We start from the raw sequence: 18433 nt of genomic DNA on the forward strand, positions 1-18433 counted from the left end.
TATCCATTCCTATGATGAGAGTGATATCTGCAACATGTGTTGTATGCAGGGAACTTAGGGTAAGCTATGCTTTTAATGATTACTTATATCTTGGAAATCCTAGAGGGGTATCTTTCAAGAAGAGTATTTAAGAGACTCGAAATAAGGATCACCTATATGAGTGTGAAGGGGCCGCTTCTATGAGAATTAATAAGGCTAAATTCTCTAAAGCACTCAAGAAACACCAGGACTTGCCCAAGGCCAAAACGGGCACAACCGTGAGAACTAAGCTATGTTTGAAGATATTCTGTGTGAATTCTATTGTCTTGGCTTACACAAACGGCTGAACAGTTCAAGGCATCACGTCCACTGATTAGCTAGTAAGTCCGATAGGCTTTTACTAGGGAAGGTTCAAAGCCGAAAGCTACCTATCCCAATGCAGGATATTTCCATAATGTACTCTCTCTTTGTCTGCATGTTGTTGCATGTCCTTTCCGTAAATTTCATTCATGTGGGGGATTGTTGGAAAATTTGAATTTAAATTTACTCCAATGGTTGTGTCTCTTGAGATGAAAGGGTGTGTCCTTTTAAAGGATCACAACCTTTCTAAAGAGTCACATAGATGTCTTTATATTCCATCTTCCCCACTTCATTTAGTAGGGGGAATTGCCATTCTTCTTCACTTTGCATTTATTCTTCATATTGTCTGAGTCTAATTTTCCTATAAAGTGAGTTCATGCATAGCAAAGTTCGCTAGGCTTGCAATAGTAGTGCTGCTAGTGCAAGACATTGATCGTTGTATCTTGGGAGATAGACGTCCATTGAATCCTAAGCACCGGTGGGAGGACGAATCTGTCTTAAGGAAAGAGTGTCACACACTCGACTCGATCAGGTTTTATCTGTTTACGTACTGTAAGTTTTATCACGTTATTATGTTGATATATTTGAGTTTTTGGTTTTGCCCAAAAAGCATTTATATAATTTTACATTATATTTTCCTTATAGTTTGATACGATTTATCCAACAATTTATTCGACCAATATAATTATAGCAAATAAGATGATAAATTTAATATAATATATAAATATGATCATTGTAATATTATTCATATAAAATTAGTCAATTTTATATGTTAAGGTATCACAATGATTCTACGAAATTCACAAATAGTTCATTTCTAATATTATTTTATTTAAAATTTTATCAAAATAACATCTCGTGTATAAATTTTCTATAAATAGATATCTTTAGAAAATTGTGTCATTTTTCATTTGAATTCCCTCTATATGTGCATATTATATAGAGCACATAGGTTTTGATTAATATAAATGATTGTAATATCAATTTTTTAACTAATTAATCCATCACCTTTTGGGATGAGATTTTAAGCTAGAGACATGGCCCACGAAACTTGACCTTACATAGTTTTATCAAACATAAATAAATCTAATATTCATTTAATCCATACTATGTATATTTTAGGTAAAATATTATTTTACTGAAGGGTTAATCATTTTTATTTTCATCATAAAATATAGAAAAATATATTTGCCAATTTTACAAATATAAATACAAAAGTTTGTCAAGTGGCTCAGGATTGTACATACATAATGAGGCAATTATTCAGAGACTATAAGCATAGTAATGATATTATTGAATTTTTTTTATTATTTTATTTTTTTGATTTGATAGAAATTGACCCGATTTAATTTTTATGTCGTTTTTAATGTTTAATTTAATTCTAACTTACTCGAACAACCAATATGTATTTCTATCAAAAAACTATAATATAATTTAAATATAAAGTTTAAAATGATAATTACCAAATGTTTTGCTATTTGAGCAATCACTTTTTAGGCTAAAGTCATAGGCACTCAATTTAACATTGGATAATTTTTTTAGACACTAATATTCTTTAGCAAAAAAATTTCCTTCTTAAATGTTCCTAAATGAATCATTATAGTATATTAAATATGATGCATGTATGCGTGTACAATTATTTTCAAGTGAAAAAAAATAGAAAAGATTGAAAGTGATGTGGTGTGAAAGAATTTGAGAAATACTATTGTTAAAAAATAAAAATGTAATGAATAAAAAAAATTGAATATTGACTAACTTTTAACATCCTTGGAAAAAAAAGATAATAAAAGTGTTGTGGTGTTTTGTTACACAATATAACCTCTTTAGGGGTAAGCAAGTTGCACATGACATTAAAAAAAATTGGTTTTGTGTAAGGGAGTTAGATTTTTTTGATTAGAGAGATAGTTTTTGATTAGAGAGATAGTGTGGAGAGACAGCACAAAGGAAAGGGAGTTAGGATTTTTTTTATTAGAGAGACAGTTTCGGAAGAGAGAAGAAATGTGGATTTTAATATTTTCTTTTAAAAATCGATAGGAGAGATTAGGACGAAGAGATTATAGAATATTTTTGTTATATTTTCATTTGAAATCCATAAATTAAGGAATAATTATTATTTCTAAAATAATTATTATTTCTAAAATAATTAAATAAATAAATCAACTAATATTTTTTTATTCCATTTTGTAAATTGAAAAATTAATAATTTTATAATGAGAATTTGAAATTCTTAAAAGGTTTTTCATTAAAAATCTCATTTTTCTTAATATATAATACAGACGACATTTGGTTCAAGGATTAATGAAATTATTTGATAAGAATAATAAACTATTTGTTTTGATTTTATTTTTTTATTTTTACTTTTATTCTACTATCGCTATATCACCATTGGATTACCATTGGTGCCGGGAAAGTCACCGGCAGTGATAACGGGTGGTGATGTGACAGATAGATAGATTATAAGGATAGATAGATGACTCGTGAAAACATAAGAAAATGACACAAAGACATATAAATAATATAAATGACATAGACAAACAGGAATTTCGGGTGGTTGTTGTGCATCTCACACAGCGGCCACTGTTGTGCATTTCAATGGGTTCATTTCGGGGTCCATTTCGATAATCCGAACCGTTTATATTTTAGAATACATCAAGCAGAACATATCTGTAAAAAATCAAGTTAATCGAATATCGTTTACCCTTTCATCCACTCACATTTGTATCTACAAAAATAAATAACAATTTGATTTAAAGTATTAAAATGAATATAAATGTGAATGGATGAAAGGGTAAACGATATTCGATTAACTTGATTTTTTACAAGTATGTTCTGTTTAATGTATTTTAAAATGTGAACGGTTCAGCTTATGGAAATGAGCCCTGAAATGGGCCAATTTAGGTGCACAACAGTAGCTGCTGTGCGGGGTGCACATCAGCCGCCCCAAATCGGACAAATAGATGGATAGATAGATATAAATAATATGATATTGTCAAATTATTTTACCCTTTTTAACATCAAAAGAATAGACTTTGAGCCTATTGTTTTAAAAAAAATAAAATTAAACTTATGTCCCAAACATCTTATAAATATTACCAAATAAAGTCATAATTATTTCTGAAGATATATATAATTTTCGTGACTTGAAAAAAAAAAAAAAAAAAAAAAAGAGAGAGAGAGAGAAAGAAAGTTACCAAAATTGCGCACTAACTGCCAAATGGAAATGTCACAGTTACGGTTGTGCTTCGTGAAAATTTTCCAGTTGCGACAAGCATTGAATTTAGCATTTCTTTTTCAAAGTAAGCGTTCACGCAAAACCCACATTTTTCTCGAAACTCCTTTACAACCCAGAAGCATCTTCATCCATCCAAACAGAGATGTCGCTTTTTCATTAAAGTTTTAAGGCCATGCTTGTTTCGCGGGTTGTGTGGTCAGATTGAATTATTATGGCTGTAGATTTCAGACATAGCATATTTAGGGTTTGTTTGGAATGATCTAAATAAGTGTATTTTTTGTCTTTTTACGAAAAGATGTGCAGAAAAGTAGAGAAATAATGTGATGGAAAAAAGATAAAAAATGTGTACTTATTTAGGATAGCCAAACTTGGCCTTAGTAGTAAAATAGGAGGATAGATTGATAGTTTAAGAGGCTTAATAATCCTTTTTAGTAAGGAGATTAGCTTGATTGAATTTTGGATAGGATTAGAAAAATAGTGAAAGAAAAATAATTGAATCTATCTTATATAAAAAAAAAAAAAAATTTTACCAAGTGCACCTGTTTGTTTTAAAATTTGTTTTAGTTTTTTTTAATATAAAAATATTTTTTTTTATTTATTTATTTTATATAAAAATAATTTAATAATTCCATCATTAACTATCACCTATACCATCATCAAAACAAATGCACTTTTACTTAATCTTTCACTAACAATCCCTACATGAACAATATTTTTACTAACCATCCTATCACTAACAATCGCATCCAACTTAATTCACCAAACAAACGTGACCTAAGAGTAAATTATAAATATATCTTGAAATTTGCTAAAATATTAATCACTCAGTTTGGTTTTGATTTCCAGAATTTACCTTTCATAAAATTCTACTTTTTGTTTTTCGTATTTTTTTTTATTTTCACTGAATTTTTTTAATATTTTAAGTATTTTTTTAATTTTTAGATACACGTAACATAAATACACTTAAAAAGTATAATATTTGTGAAAAAAATCACTAAATACCAAAAATATAAAATATTATAAAAAATAAATACATTTTTCATATTTTGTGTATTTATTAATTTTTTAAAATATTTTTTTACAAACATTTTACTTTTTATATACATCTAAGTAAGGTGAATATAAAAAAGTAAAAAAAATTGCTTAAAATTTTAAAAATATTCAGTAAAAACAAAAAAAAGGCTAAAAATAAATATAAAAAAAAAAACTCAATTTCTAGAAAATTGAATTCAGAAAATTGAAATCAAACACACTGAATTATTTTCTTATAATTTAAAAAATTACATCTCATTTTTAAAAAAAAAATTAATTTCATAACAAATGATTTATTTTATTAATAAATTATTAAGTCAATTGATAATATTTAATGATGTTAGAAATATATTTTAATTAATAATTCAAGTAATTTTATTAGAAAGATTTGGTCAAAACACCCTCATAATAAACTTTAATGCATTAAGGATAAACACAAAAAAAAAAAAAAATCTTAAAAAGTCCAGCACATATCATTATTGTCAAAATATCATTAGTGACTAATTTAATATTTTAAACTTTAAAATGATATAACTTTCGATCTGGATGTCGGTTTTTAAGAAAATTTATGGTAGTGTTTGGTAGAGTTTTGTAAGCCTTCGTTTGGGAAGTGGGTTAGTTTTTTGACTTTTTGGTTTTTTTGGCTATTTTAGCTTGGGCTAAAAAACTTAGTTTGGGAAAGGCTTTTTGACTTTTTGGTTTTTTTTTTTTTTTTTTTGTGAGAGAAGAGTGTAATAATTATGGGTTGGATGTGATATTTTGTTTGTTATGACTAAAATAGCATGTTTTGTCTTTTGTGGCTAAAATAGCCACAAAAGCCCTTGCCAAACGGAGCCTAAATGTGATTTGAGAGTATGAGTTGTATTTTGAATTTGTGTGTTGTGGAATTATGATTTGAGTATAAAAAAATTGTTTAGTTATGATTTTTAAATAGAGTGTTGAAATATGTTTTTAAGATGTATTTTGAATTAAGTTTTGAAAGTTTGATGTGACATGTGAAATAAGAAAATTTGTTTGGTGATGTGTTTTGAAAATAGTTTTCAAAACTTAATTCAATCAATAATTTATAATCAAACACACAACTCATATATCGATATCCGTATTTTTTATCAGCAGTAATAACCAAACTATTTTTAAAATACTGAAATTAAAAATTAATTTTTTTTCAATTAATTTTTTTTGAATAATTTTTTTTTCCAAATTTTTTTTTCATTTTAAAATAAATCTATGTCAATTATTTTGTGTCAATTAAATTTTCTATCAATTCATTTTTTACGCCTGTACAAACATCTTCTACAATACGTTTTTTTATTTTTTTTCTAAAATTTATTTAAAGTCAACAACTTTTGAGAATACATATTAATAAAAATTAGCATAAATACACTAAGTTTAATATTTTAAAATAGAAATCATAACGTAAACCTTATAAAACATTATCAATTTTTTTCTCATTTATCACACGTTATTAATTTAGTAATAAAGTCGTAACAGATTGTTCAATATTTGTTCAGTATACGGATTTAATATTATTAAAAAATTATTAATATTATAAAAAAATAATAGATAAGAAATAAAAAGTAAAATAAAAAATAAAAAACAACCTGAACCTTCTGAACCTCAGATAGTCGAACACCAAGAAGTCGGATCGGGACAACCGGGGGTCAATCGGCCGGTCATCCCATCTCACACCAATTCCCACTTAGTGGAAGCTTTTCAGAGAAGAAATATGAGGTTCACGTGATACAGAGAAGAAATATGAGATTCACGTGAAATTTCCAGAGACGATGGAGAAGGACATGGAAGCTTTTCAAATCAAAAGACAAAGAAAGATGAGGTTCATGTGAAATTTTCAAAGACGATGGAGAAGGACATAGAAACTTTTCAGATCAAAAGAGGAAGAAGACAGAAACGTTAAAAGTGAAGAACTGAAGTACAAGCTGCCAAACAGGTTTTCAAACTGTAATTTGAATTAACACGCGGAATTGTATTTTGAATGTCCTATCCAAACGTGAAGCGGGAGTTCACGTGTTGAAAGTTAATTTGAAAATACAAACAAACAGAGCCTATATTTTTTGAATTCTTTCATTAAGATATATCAAACAAAATCTAGGTTGAGTATAAAATTTTTTACAAAAAAAAAAATACCATTGAAATTGACATAGACAGCAAAATTTTAGTCTGTCATTACTAGAATAGGCAAAATCGCAGCATCATTCAGAGTAAAATTTTACTATGTTTCATAGTAAAATTTATTATCATTAAGCATATCAGCAATCATAGTTTATTGTTATTAACCAGAATAAAACTTTACTTTACAAAAAACAAAGTACATATATTAAATGAACGACGGAAAACACAGATACACAATATTTCTAAACTTGTAAAATAAAATAAAAGTGGAAAATTATTGAATTGATAAACAAGAATGTTAGCACAAGCCTAGTTTAAGGGACATTAGGAGAAACAAACAATGATTACCTTCTCTTCTTACATATTTCTTCAAACCCAAACAATTAAATTATGGCTTACGAGCTTCGCCTTCGGTAATTGATGAATGAAGACGACCATAGATTTAGAGACTTTCAAAAGTAATTCGATGATCCCAAACATAGAAGGATTTCTCAGATAATTACAAACTAAGGAATCCTGCAAAAAATAAATTGGGCTGTATTTTTCACCAAAGAAGGGCTCAATGGAGGGATTTTGGCCAAATTTTCCGTTTTATTACTATATAGAAGAGCAGTTAAGAATTTCATTTTTTTAGTTAATTTTATTAAATAAAAAATTCTGATAATGAATTATTTTCAATTTTTCAAACTATGAGAAACAATTCATATTTTAAGCAAATCTCAAAAGCTGTATTTGTAATTTGCACAAAATATAAATAATTTTATAATTTTGATATAATGATATTGACTTTTCTTTTACTAAAGTTAAAATGATCGAAACTATTATAAATAGTATAAAATCACAAGGATAAAAAAGAAAGATGGTAAATTTACACTAACCTCCTTCGAAGTTTAAAAAAAATATAGTAAGTCAATACTTTTGACACAATTGCATAGACTCAGTAAGGCTAAAATGATCGAAATTAATATAAATGGTAGGTAGACATTAACATAAATAAAGATAAGTATATATATTTTAATAAAAAAGACACGACAATATAATTTTTTCATTTATATAACTAATGAATTATTAATGAAAAATAGCCTAAATTGTCACGTGAATTAAAATTCAAAGGGATAATAGTGTAATTATGTCAAAAGTGTGGGATTAACTGTATTTTTTTTAAAATCTCAAGGGAGATGAGTGTAATGTAAAAAAAAAATATGCATTTCAATGACAATATCATTTTTTTCATTCACATGATTAACAAATTATTAATAAAAATGAGTTAAATGTTGCGTGAATTAAAATCTTAAAGAAGTCTAAGGTGGTAGTTCATCTAAACTACATGCATTAATGGTGTAATTTGCTCTTTTAATTACTTTGGATTCTTTCAAAGTTTGTAATTTACATTACACTTTCTATTTCATAAATAATTTATTAATCATATGGATAACAAAATAATATTGTCATCTATTTTAGCATATATATATATATATATATCCTTATTTATTCATGTATTTATATATTATTTGTATTAATTTCAATCACTTTAACTTTACAGAAATGATACAGATCCTTTTTTTTATACCTCCACAACCACTCACAGACACATGTTAGCCAGAGATAGGAAAAAATAAAATAAAACAAAACAAAAAATTAGCCAATCACAATGTATTAGGGGGTGGTAGGGGTTCCCAAAAAGGGGGTCCAACCTTTTTCTTTAACCCTAATATGAGGGAGATCAGCACAATTAAATCAAATTATGGAGCTTATTCTATTTTGGATTAATTACATTTTTGGTCTCCAAAATATTAAATTTGTGTCAATTTAGTCTTCAATATTTAAATTATAACAAATTTTCCCCAATATTTTAAAAGTGTTTTAATTTTATCCCCTAACCAAATCATGTCAATAAATGCCCTTAAAATCGGGGATAAGTGTGAACCTCATTTTAAAAAAATATATATTTTTAGTCTAAAAGATATGTGATTTGGGGCCATTAATGTTGAAACTCATTTAAAAAATTAAACTTTTAATTATAACAGGAAAATATTATAGATTTCAATTTGTTTACTAAATAAATGATCAAATGTTTCATAGGTGTGAGGTTCATAGAATTAAGGACTCCACGCCCATGTGAGACATTTGATAATTTATTTGATAAAAAATTTAGTATCCCTAACATTACCTATTCTAAAAATATGAGATACCCTTGAATTTAACAGCATCTATTGATGGAATTTGGTTGGGGTTCAAATTGAAAAAAAAAATTATATATTGAGAATTAAATTAACACAATTTAAATATTATGTGATTATGGGTAAAGTTTTGAAAAAAAAAATACAATTAATTTCACATTCTGATATAATTACATTAACCTATCTTTTAGTAAGATTAAAGCAATTAAAAATAATGCGGAGGGTGTGTAGATATTGAAATAAACAAAAATAAATAGACATTTCAATTAAAAAGTTATAATAACATTATTTTTTTCATTCATACCATTCATTAACAAATTAAAATCTCAAAAAGAAATTAATATAATTATATCAAAAGTACAAGATTAATAATATTTTTTTAATTAAAAAATATTTAATAACTCTAATTTATGTAGCTCAAATATATCAAAATGATATTATTTTGAGTCATCTAAATTATTCAAATCATAAAAATTTGAACTATCTAGGATTGTTGTTTTTAATTTTCAGTTGAGTGTAATTTATCATAATTTAATTGTTGCAAGGCTCTGTATCAAAAAAAAAAAAATTGTTGCAAGGCTACCAGTCTCAAACTTCCAACGGCCTTTCAAATCAAACCTTCCAATTCAACCACTCCTGTCAATTCAACTTTATCTCCCATCACATATACATAAATTACAACTACATCTTCAGGTCTCTTTTGTTTTCCGACATTGAAGGGAAGGAATTAAGGAAAATGAGTTGGACCCTCCGCGGGGCGGGCGCGGGGGGGGGGGGGGGTTTTGTTGGGGTCATCTCTGATTTGGCTGAAAAATTGATTTTGTTTTTTTTTGTTTTTTTAACCAGTGGACAGTTGTCAATTGTCACTCAGGTGCTGGGGGTCGCCCCCAGGAGTTCCCAGCATTGCCTAGGAATTAATAGTGAGAAAATTGGTAGAGAAGGAATTAAGTAAAATTATATTTATTTTGATAATAGTTGTTAGTATGGAGATTGTTAAATTATTTTTATATAAAATAATTAAACAAATAAAAAAAATACAAAAACATTAAACATTAATGTTTTAAAAAAAATGCCTAACATGTAAAAAAATTTTAAAAAATAAAAATAAAATTCAAAAAATTCAAAAAAATAAAATAAATAAAATAATGATTTTTACTTAACAAAAAAATACAAAAAATTAAACATTAATGTTCAAAAAAAATACCCGACAGGTAAAAAATAAAATAATAAATAAACAAAAATGAAAAATTTTTAGTCGGCCGGACTATTTTTCTAATACCAAGTCCTACAGGCCTATCCTAATCCCCTCCCCAAGGGGATTCGTAGTCCGGAGGAGATTACAAATTCCCTCTCCATCCCTCAAAACAAACATAATATTAATGAATTTTACTTCATTATAAATTTCAATTCCCTCCCTATAATCCAAAACAAACAGGCCTCATAGTTTCTTTTCTTTTCCCCTTTCGAAAAATAAAATCTGGTATACTTTCATAACTGTTATCTTTGGCTTTCCTATTTATCTTCTCATTTAAATTTGTTAGAAAAGTGGCATTCCCACTTTCCTTTTTTATACTTTTATGATTTATAAATTTTATATTTATTCAATTTCAATGTATACTTTCAATAAATTCCAGCAATTTAATTGGAGGACCTATTTCATAGGTTGTGGGCTTATTCTCAATCAATCTAGGTGATCTAACTTGTTTATAAAAAAATTAAGTTGATTAAGTATTTATAATTATATAATTAGATAAATATTTTTTTAATAAAAAAATTAATGGTCTTTTTTCGAAATCATACATAATATTATTTTTAAAAAAATAAATGTAATACAATCATATAGTTATTAATGTTTAATCAATTTTTTTTTATTTTTTTTATTTTTGAAATGATTGAACCACTCAACAAATATAAAGTGAAGAATTAAAATTATTAAAATTAGCATGAGTCAACCCACAACCCATGAGCATGGAATGTCGATTCCCTTGAAAAAGAGCAATGCTAGGGTTTGGGATACAAAAAATTTTGCCAAAAATTCTACTATCCATTCGAGTGCTTAGGAAAAATTTTGATAGAAAATTTGAAAACTCTATGGTGTGTTTGGTTGGGGGATTTGGGAAGGGAATTGGAAAGGAAAAGGAAAAATGTGTGTGAAATTATGTGAAATGTAAGTATATTTTATTTATATTTCACCTAACTTTTCTTTTTCTCTTTCCAAATCTCTCCTCAAATCCCCTAACCAAAAACAGCGTAACATTTTTACTTGAAAAAAGTACTCTAAAAACAAAATATATACAACAAATTCAAATTTAATATGGTGTCAGTTATATTTAGAATAAATATGATTTATCTATTTATTATTTAGGTATATTTTAAAATAATTTTCTAAGCATATAATATTATTTTTTTTGGTGAGTATATAAGATTATGAGTGCTATATATAAATTTCTTATTTTGTTGCGTTTTTAATTGTTTCTTGGTAAATTATACATCACCATCAAGATAAATAAAGCACAAAAAAATTATAAATTTGGTATAATTATATTGATTAATCTTTTATTAAGGTTAAAATAATCAAAATGAATGTAAATAGTTTTAAAATATAAATATAAAGACGGATAGAATACACGTCTCAGTGTAAAGATATGCTAATCTAATTTTTTTTCATTCATACAATTAATGGTTATTAATATATGAATTAAAATTATAAAGGAGGGTAATGTAATTATGTCAAATTTGTAAGACACGATACATTTTTTCTAATTTTTTTTTTTTTTCATGCAGTTTGTTTGTATCTTTGAAATATGTAGATCTGTTGTGGAACTAGCTCATAAACTAATCAAATCTGTACATACTCTTCGCTAATATCTATATATATAAGAACCGCTTAGTTGCTTGAGGTTTGCCTTTTCTTTTCGATTTTGCCTTTTATTTTGAATAATTTACTAATGGTGACCTATATGTTGAGAGAATGTTTTTTTTTGTAATTACGCAAACATTCTTAGTCAATTATGCAATAGGTTTTTTCGTAATTACACGAACGTTCTTGGTCAATCATGAAACAGATTTTTTTGTAATTATGCAAACATTCTTGGTCAATTATGAAACATAAATTTTTATTTTTTAACAAATTACAGATACATCCATAAGATTTGTTTAAAAAATGAATCGATCTTATAATACTAGAAATTACAACTACCATTTGTTATAAATTTTCATTTAACGCAATATTTAGGAGAAAAAAAAAATTAATTCTCCTATGCAATAATAAATTATCAAAATTGTTTATTAAAAAATATTTATCATATCATTAAAAATTGTTAATTGACTTAATGATTTATTTATTAAGAAAATGGTTAATTGAAAAATAATTTTCATATCATTAAAAATTGTTAATTTACTTAATGATTTACTTTTTAATAAAATTGGTCATTTGTTATGCGAGTATAATTAATGTATTAATAAAATTAGTTGTTTGTATATATATGTATTTTCTTTTACTTTTTTATTAGTCCAGTGAATTATCTTAATAATTTCTTTTAAATGAGAGAATTATCTTAGTATTTATTTTATATTTATTTGTTGAGAAAAGCTACACACCACAATTTCTTTTTCACAAATTCGGAAGAAATGTTAAAGACTCTTAAATTCATCCAAAATGATATAGTAATAGAATTGGAGTCTACATCATTGGTGTATAATAAATCAAAAAAAGATACATATCATACCACATAATTCTATTATATTTTTAATGATTTATTCTATTCAATTGAATAATATTTTAATTTTTAAAAAATTATCAAAAAACTGTTATATACATATCTAAGGTTTTGTTGTTGCACAAAAAAATGTAATTCATCATTCTTTCTTGGGGTTTTTTTTTAAGGTCCCTCGTATTAAGATTTTATAACATAAAGAACATCTAATATTTTCATAATGTCTAAGGTCCCTCAAGTTGATCCAGAGAAAATTGGTCCAGAGAAAATTACTCCAGAGAAAATTCACGTCACAGAGAAAATTGGTCCAGAGAAATTTTGAAAATTTCTCCAGACAACGTAGCAATCCTTTCTTCAAGCAACCTACTGGAAATCCAGAGAAAGTTGGAAAAGAAGAGGTTGCCAAACTTCTCTGGACAACATTGAGGACTAGTTCAATCCAAACCAGAGAATTTCTCTGGATCAACCCAGAGAAATTTTAGTTCAAACCATAGAATTTCTCTGGACCAATAGAGAAAAAATTCAGTTTAAACCCGAGAATTTTTCTGGACCAACCCAGAGAAATTTCAGTTCAAACAAAAAAATTTCTCTTCACCAATCCAAAAAAATTTCAGTTCAAAGCAGAGAGAGAAGATCATTTCATTGAGTGAATAAGCAACAAATAGCAACCTATATATATATATATTAAACAAATTTCTCTGAGTTTGTTTTTTTGAAATTTCACTGACTTGTCAAGATATTTCCATGGCATCATTAAAGACATCAAACCCTAACCCTACACTTGATGATCCTCTTTCATGATGTAACCCAGGCAACACCCCTGTGTATCTCTCATTTATTAAGCCAATCTTAATCCCAAAATGAAAATATACTTATGAACCTCCATTTTCATTCACCTCCAAAACCCTTTAACCCAATAACGAGAACGAGGAAAAGAAGCAAGAAAATAGTCAAAACAAGGCTTCATTGAAATCAGTGAAAGTCTTAGATTTTTCATTGAAATCAAATCTACCCTTTGATTTCAGGTACTTATTCTCTAAGACTAACCCTTCGATTGAACCCATTGGGTATTGTGAACCACCGAGATTCTCTCCCTTTGGACCTGAATAGCTCGACCGGAAATGGACTGGCACTTATGCTTTGGCTGAAGAAGCAGTTGATTTGCTATAGGTAGGAGAACAATGACGCGAGGTTCTTGGTGGACCACTCTCCGAAGAAGAAGTTGTTGTGCTTGTGGAATGGTTTCGTCATAATGATTGTTCTCAACAGATTAATTTGGGTACTCTATGTCTCTCTCTCTCCTCTATATTCCCTCTCTCTCTCTATATATATGTATATATATCACTCACTCATCAGATTTGAGAGTGAGTGCTATAGTGTAATGGTAATCTCAAACACACACAGATCGATTGACTGTGTATTTTTGGTGTTTGATTTGGCATTTTGTTGAGGATCTGGGAGAGAAGGAAAAAAAATGGGCTTGTGAAATCAACAGATAGATAGAGAAAGAGATGAGGAAGAGAGAGAGGAAATACAGCGGAGAGAGAGAGAGAGAAAGAGAGAGAGGAAGTGCTGCTTTGCCATTTCTTCTCTCTAGGGTTTCGGAGAGAATGAGGGGAAGTGCTGCTCTGTAGTAGAGGAGGGGAGACAAAGAGTCAAATTTCTCTGATACATGTTTAGGGACCTTAGACATCAAAAAATAATTTTGTAGATCTCTTCCATTACGAAAAGTGGGAAAGGAACCCTAGACTAATTTTCCTTTGTTTCTTTCATTGGGCTGGTTTAGTACAACTAAAATTTAATAATAAGAAAGCATCTCTCTCCGACTTTCAACTAATTAACTTTTTTTATTTTTCTTTATTATTTAAGTTATTTCTATCTAATAAATAATAAACAGAAGATACACTAAATAATTTAAGACAAATTTTTTAAAAAATAATATATAAATAAGGTAATTATTGATAAAACTGAAAATTAAATATTGAAAGTTGAATATTTAATTTTTTAAGTTGAAAAGTTATTTAATATGTATAATATTAAAGTTGAAAATTACTATTTTTTAATTTTATATTGTGATAGTGAATTGATTGTGGTGGTAGAGGCAACAATGGTGCCTATAACCCAATGGCAATGGTGATTGAGATAAATATAAAGTAGTTGTGAGTGCTCATTTGGGAAGTTGAGGTTTGAGACTTTTTGGCTAAAATAGTCACACACAAAAAAAGAAAAAAAAGGTTTTTTAGTCCAATAATACAAAACATCATGTCCAACTCATAATCATTACATTCTTTCTCTCACAAAAGTCAAGAAAGCCAAAAAGCTCATCCCAAACGAGACTTTTTAGCCCTAGACTAAAATAGCAAAAAAATCAAAAAGCCAACCCATTTCCCAAACGAACAGTGAGTGTGCTGACGGTGGAGTGATAATGGTTATGGAAGTGAATGATTATAGTAGTTTTTTATGGTGACGGTAATATGGTATTAAAATGATAGTGATGTTTATAAAACAATGACAATAATGATGAAGGTGATGGTAGTTGTGGAAGGTTGGTGGTAGTATCAATGGCGATAATGGTAGTAGTAGTGGTGATGGCGGCGATTGTGAGGTTATAATTGTGTACGTTGATACTTATGTATAAGTATTTATAAATTTAGTCAAAATTAAATAAATTTTTTATCATTTGCAATTTTTTTTAAAAAAATTTTAACCTATATTTTAATAGCTACTTAAATTTTTTTTTGAACGAATTATCAATTGGTTTAATTAATTTTCACTTCATACATTTAATTTTAAGTATGCTGAATTAGATTATTAAATTGAGTAATGTCAGAGATATCAAATTTTCTACCAAATAAATGACTAAATATCTTACATAAGTATGGGATCCGCAATTTTGTGGACCTCACAACCATATAAGACATTTGATCATTTATTTGGTAATATATAGTATAGATTAAAGTGTAATATTTTGATAATAATCATATGTGTTGGACTTTCAAGAAATTCATATGTGTTGTACTTTTCAAGAAATTTTTTTTATGATTGTTCTTAATGTATTAAAGTGTTATTATGAGGGATAATAATCGTGTGTGTTGGGACTTTTCAAGGAATTTATATGTGTTGGACTTTTTAAAGAATTTTTTTTATACTTGGGGGTTAAGAGAAGTTAATAAATGCTAAGGTTTTTTTTTTTTTTAAATAAAAAATCAAGAAATTTAGATTGGGATATTGGAGCTCCCATAAGACTTAGGGGGTTAGAAACCCCATTTTTCTTAATATATATAGATAAATAGATAGATAGATAGATATATCTTTTTATTTTTATTTTTATTTTTATTTTTGTGTGGTTTCTATTCGGGTATTTTTTTTTTCAATTTATTTAAGATGGAGTTGTGGGTATCTTTTTTTTTCAATTTAATTTATCTGTGGTTTCCATTTGTTTCTAATTATTATTATTTAGGTAAGTTATGATGTGAGTTAGGTATGTGATAGACATGTGAGTTTTATTGATTTAAAGTTTATTTAGATAAACTTTTAATAAAAAAAATTTTAGTTTTTTAGTTTTTTTTGTTATGTTATAATATAATATATAAAATATAGGTAGATATCTACAACTTTAATAAAAAATATTATCTGATTTTTTTGGGAAGAGAAAAATAATGCAAGCTTTAATATTTTTTTTTGAAAATTTGTGAGAGAGATTAGGAGGGAGAGATTATGAAATATTTTTGTTATTAAATAAATAAATCAGTCAATAGTTTTTTTTAATCTATTTTGTAAATTAAAAATCAATAATTTTGGAAAATTGATTAATTTTTCCCATTAAGTGATTTTAAATTTTGATAGATATACATAAAAAAAAATACATAATTATATTATTAAATCATAATTCAAATTTAGATGTTATATCGTTTTGAGATTTATAGCTAAATTCTTATCTTTTTTATTTTTATTTTTGTGTGTAACTATAGTGTATAGGAGAAATTAAAAATGATGTTGCAATAATTATGAGAGAAGTGAAAAGGGATTATGGGTTGGGAGATGTCAATAAATGTTGAGGTTGGATTGGGAGAAGTCAATAAATGCTGAGGTTTTTTTTTTAAATTAAAAAATTAGAAAATTAAGATTAAGAAATTGGAACTCCCACATGCCTTGGGATTAAAAATTCCCTTTTGCTTAATATATAGTATTTTAAAGTGTAATATTTTGATAATAATCATATGTGTTGGACTTTCAAGAAATTCATAAGTGTCGGACTTTTCAAGGAATTTTTTTTATGATTGTTCTTAATGTATTAAAGTGTTATTATGAGGGATAATAATCGTGTGTGTTGGGACTTTTCAAGGAATTTATATGTGTTGGACTTTTTAAAGAATTTTTTTTATACTTGGGGGTTAAGAGGGTTGGTTTGGCAAGGGCTCATTGGGCTTTTTTGGCTCAATGAGCCATAAAAGACAGAATAGGCTCATGAGCCACAACAGACAAAACATCCCATCCAACCCCATAGTCATTACACTCTTCTCTCACAAAAAAATCAAAAAAGCCAAAAAGCCAAAAGCCCTTCCCAAACTAAGCTTTTGAGCCTAGGCTCATATAGTCAAAAAAGCCAAAAAGCCGAAAAGCCAACCCACTTCCCAAACGGAGGCTTAAATGCTAAGGTTTTTTTTTTTAAAAAAAATAAAAAATCAAGAAATTTAGATTGGGATATTGGAGCTCCCATAAGACTTGGGGGGTTAGAAACCCCATTTTTCTTAATATAGATAGATAGATAGATAGATAGATAGATAGATATATCTTTTTATTTTTATTTTTATTTTTGTGTGGTTTCTATTCGGGTATTTTTTTTTCAATTTATTTAAGATGAAGTTGTGGGTATCTTTTTTTTAAAATTTAATTTATCTGTGGTTTCTATTTTTTTCTAATTATTATTATTTAGGTAAGTTATGATGTGAATTAAATATGTGATAGACATGTGAGTTTTATTGATTTAAAGTTTATTTAGATAAACTTTAAAAAAAAAAAATTAGTTTTTTAGTTTTTTTTGTTATGTTATAACATAATATATAAAATATAGGTAGATATCTACAACTTTAATAAAAAAATATTATCTGATTTTTTGGGAAAGAGAAAAGAATGCAAGTTTTAATATTTTTTTTTGAAAATTTGTGAGACAGATTAGGATGGAGAGATTATAAAATATTTTTGTTATTAAATAAATAAATCAGTCAATAGTTTTTTTTAATCTATTTTGTAAATTAAAAATCAATAATTTTGAAAAATTAATTAATTTTTCCCATTAAGTGATTTTAAATTTTGATAGATATACATAAAAAAAATACATAATTATATTAATAAATCATAATTCAAATTTAGATGTTATATCGTTTTGAGATTTATAGCTAAATTTTTATCTTCTTTTTTGTTTTTATTTTTGTGTGTAATTATAGTGTATAAGAGAAATTAAAAATGGTGTTGCAATAATTATGAGAGAAGTCAAAAGGGATTGTGGGTTGGGAGATGTCAATAAATATTGAGATTGAATTGGAAAAAATTAATAAATACTGAGATTTTTTTTTTAAATTAAAAAATTAAAATTAAGAAATTTGAGTTTCCATAGGTCTTTGGATTAAAAATTCACTTTTACTTAGGCCTCGTTTGGGAACATGCTAATTTAGTAACTTTTTGGCTATTTGGCTAAAATATGAGTTAAAAAAAACTAGTATGTTTGGGATGACTTTTTAACTTTTTATGAAAAAATGTGCAAAAAGTAGAGAGAAAAGAGAATCTTTGACTTTTTGGTATGA

This window comes from Camellia sinensis, chromosome 10 (genome assembly GCF_055761805.1).
Source record: "Camellia sinensis isolate YWXY chromosome 10, ASM5576180v1, whole genome shotgun sequence".
NCBI lineage: Eukaryota > Viridiplantae > Streptophyta > Magnoliopsida > Ericales > Theaceae > Camellia > Camellia sinensis.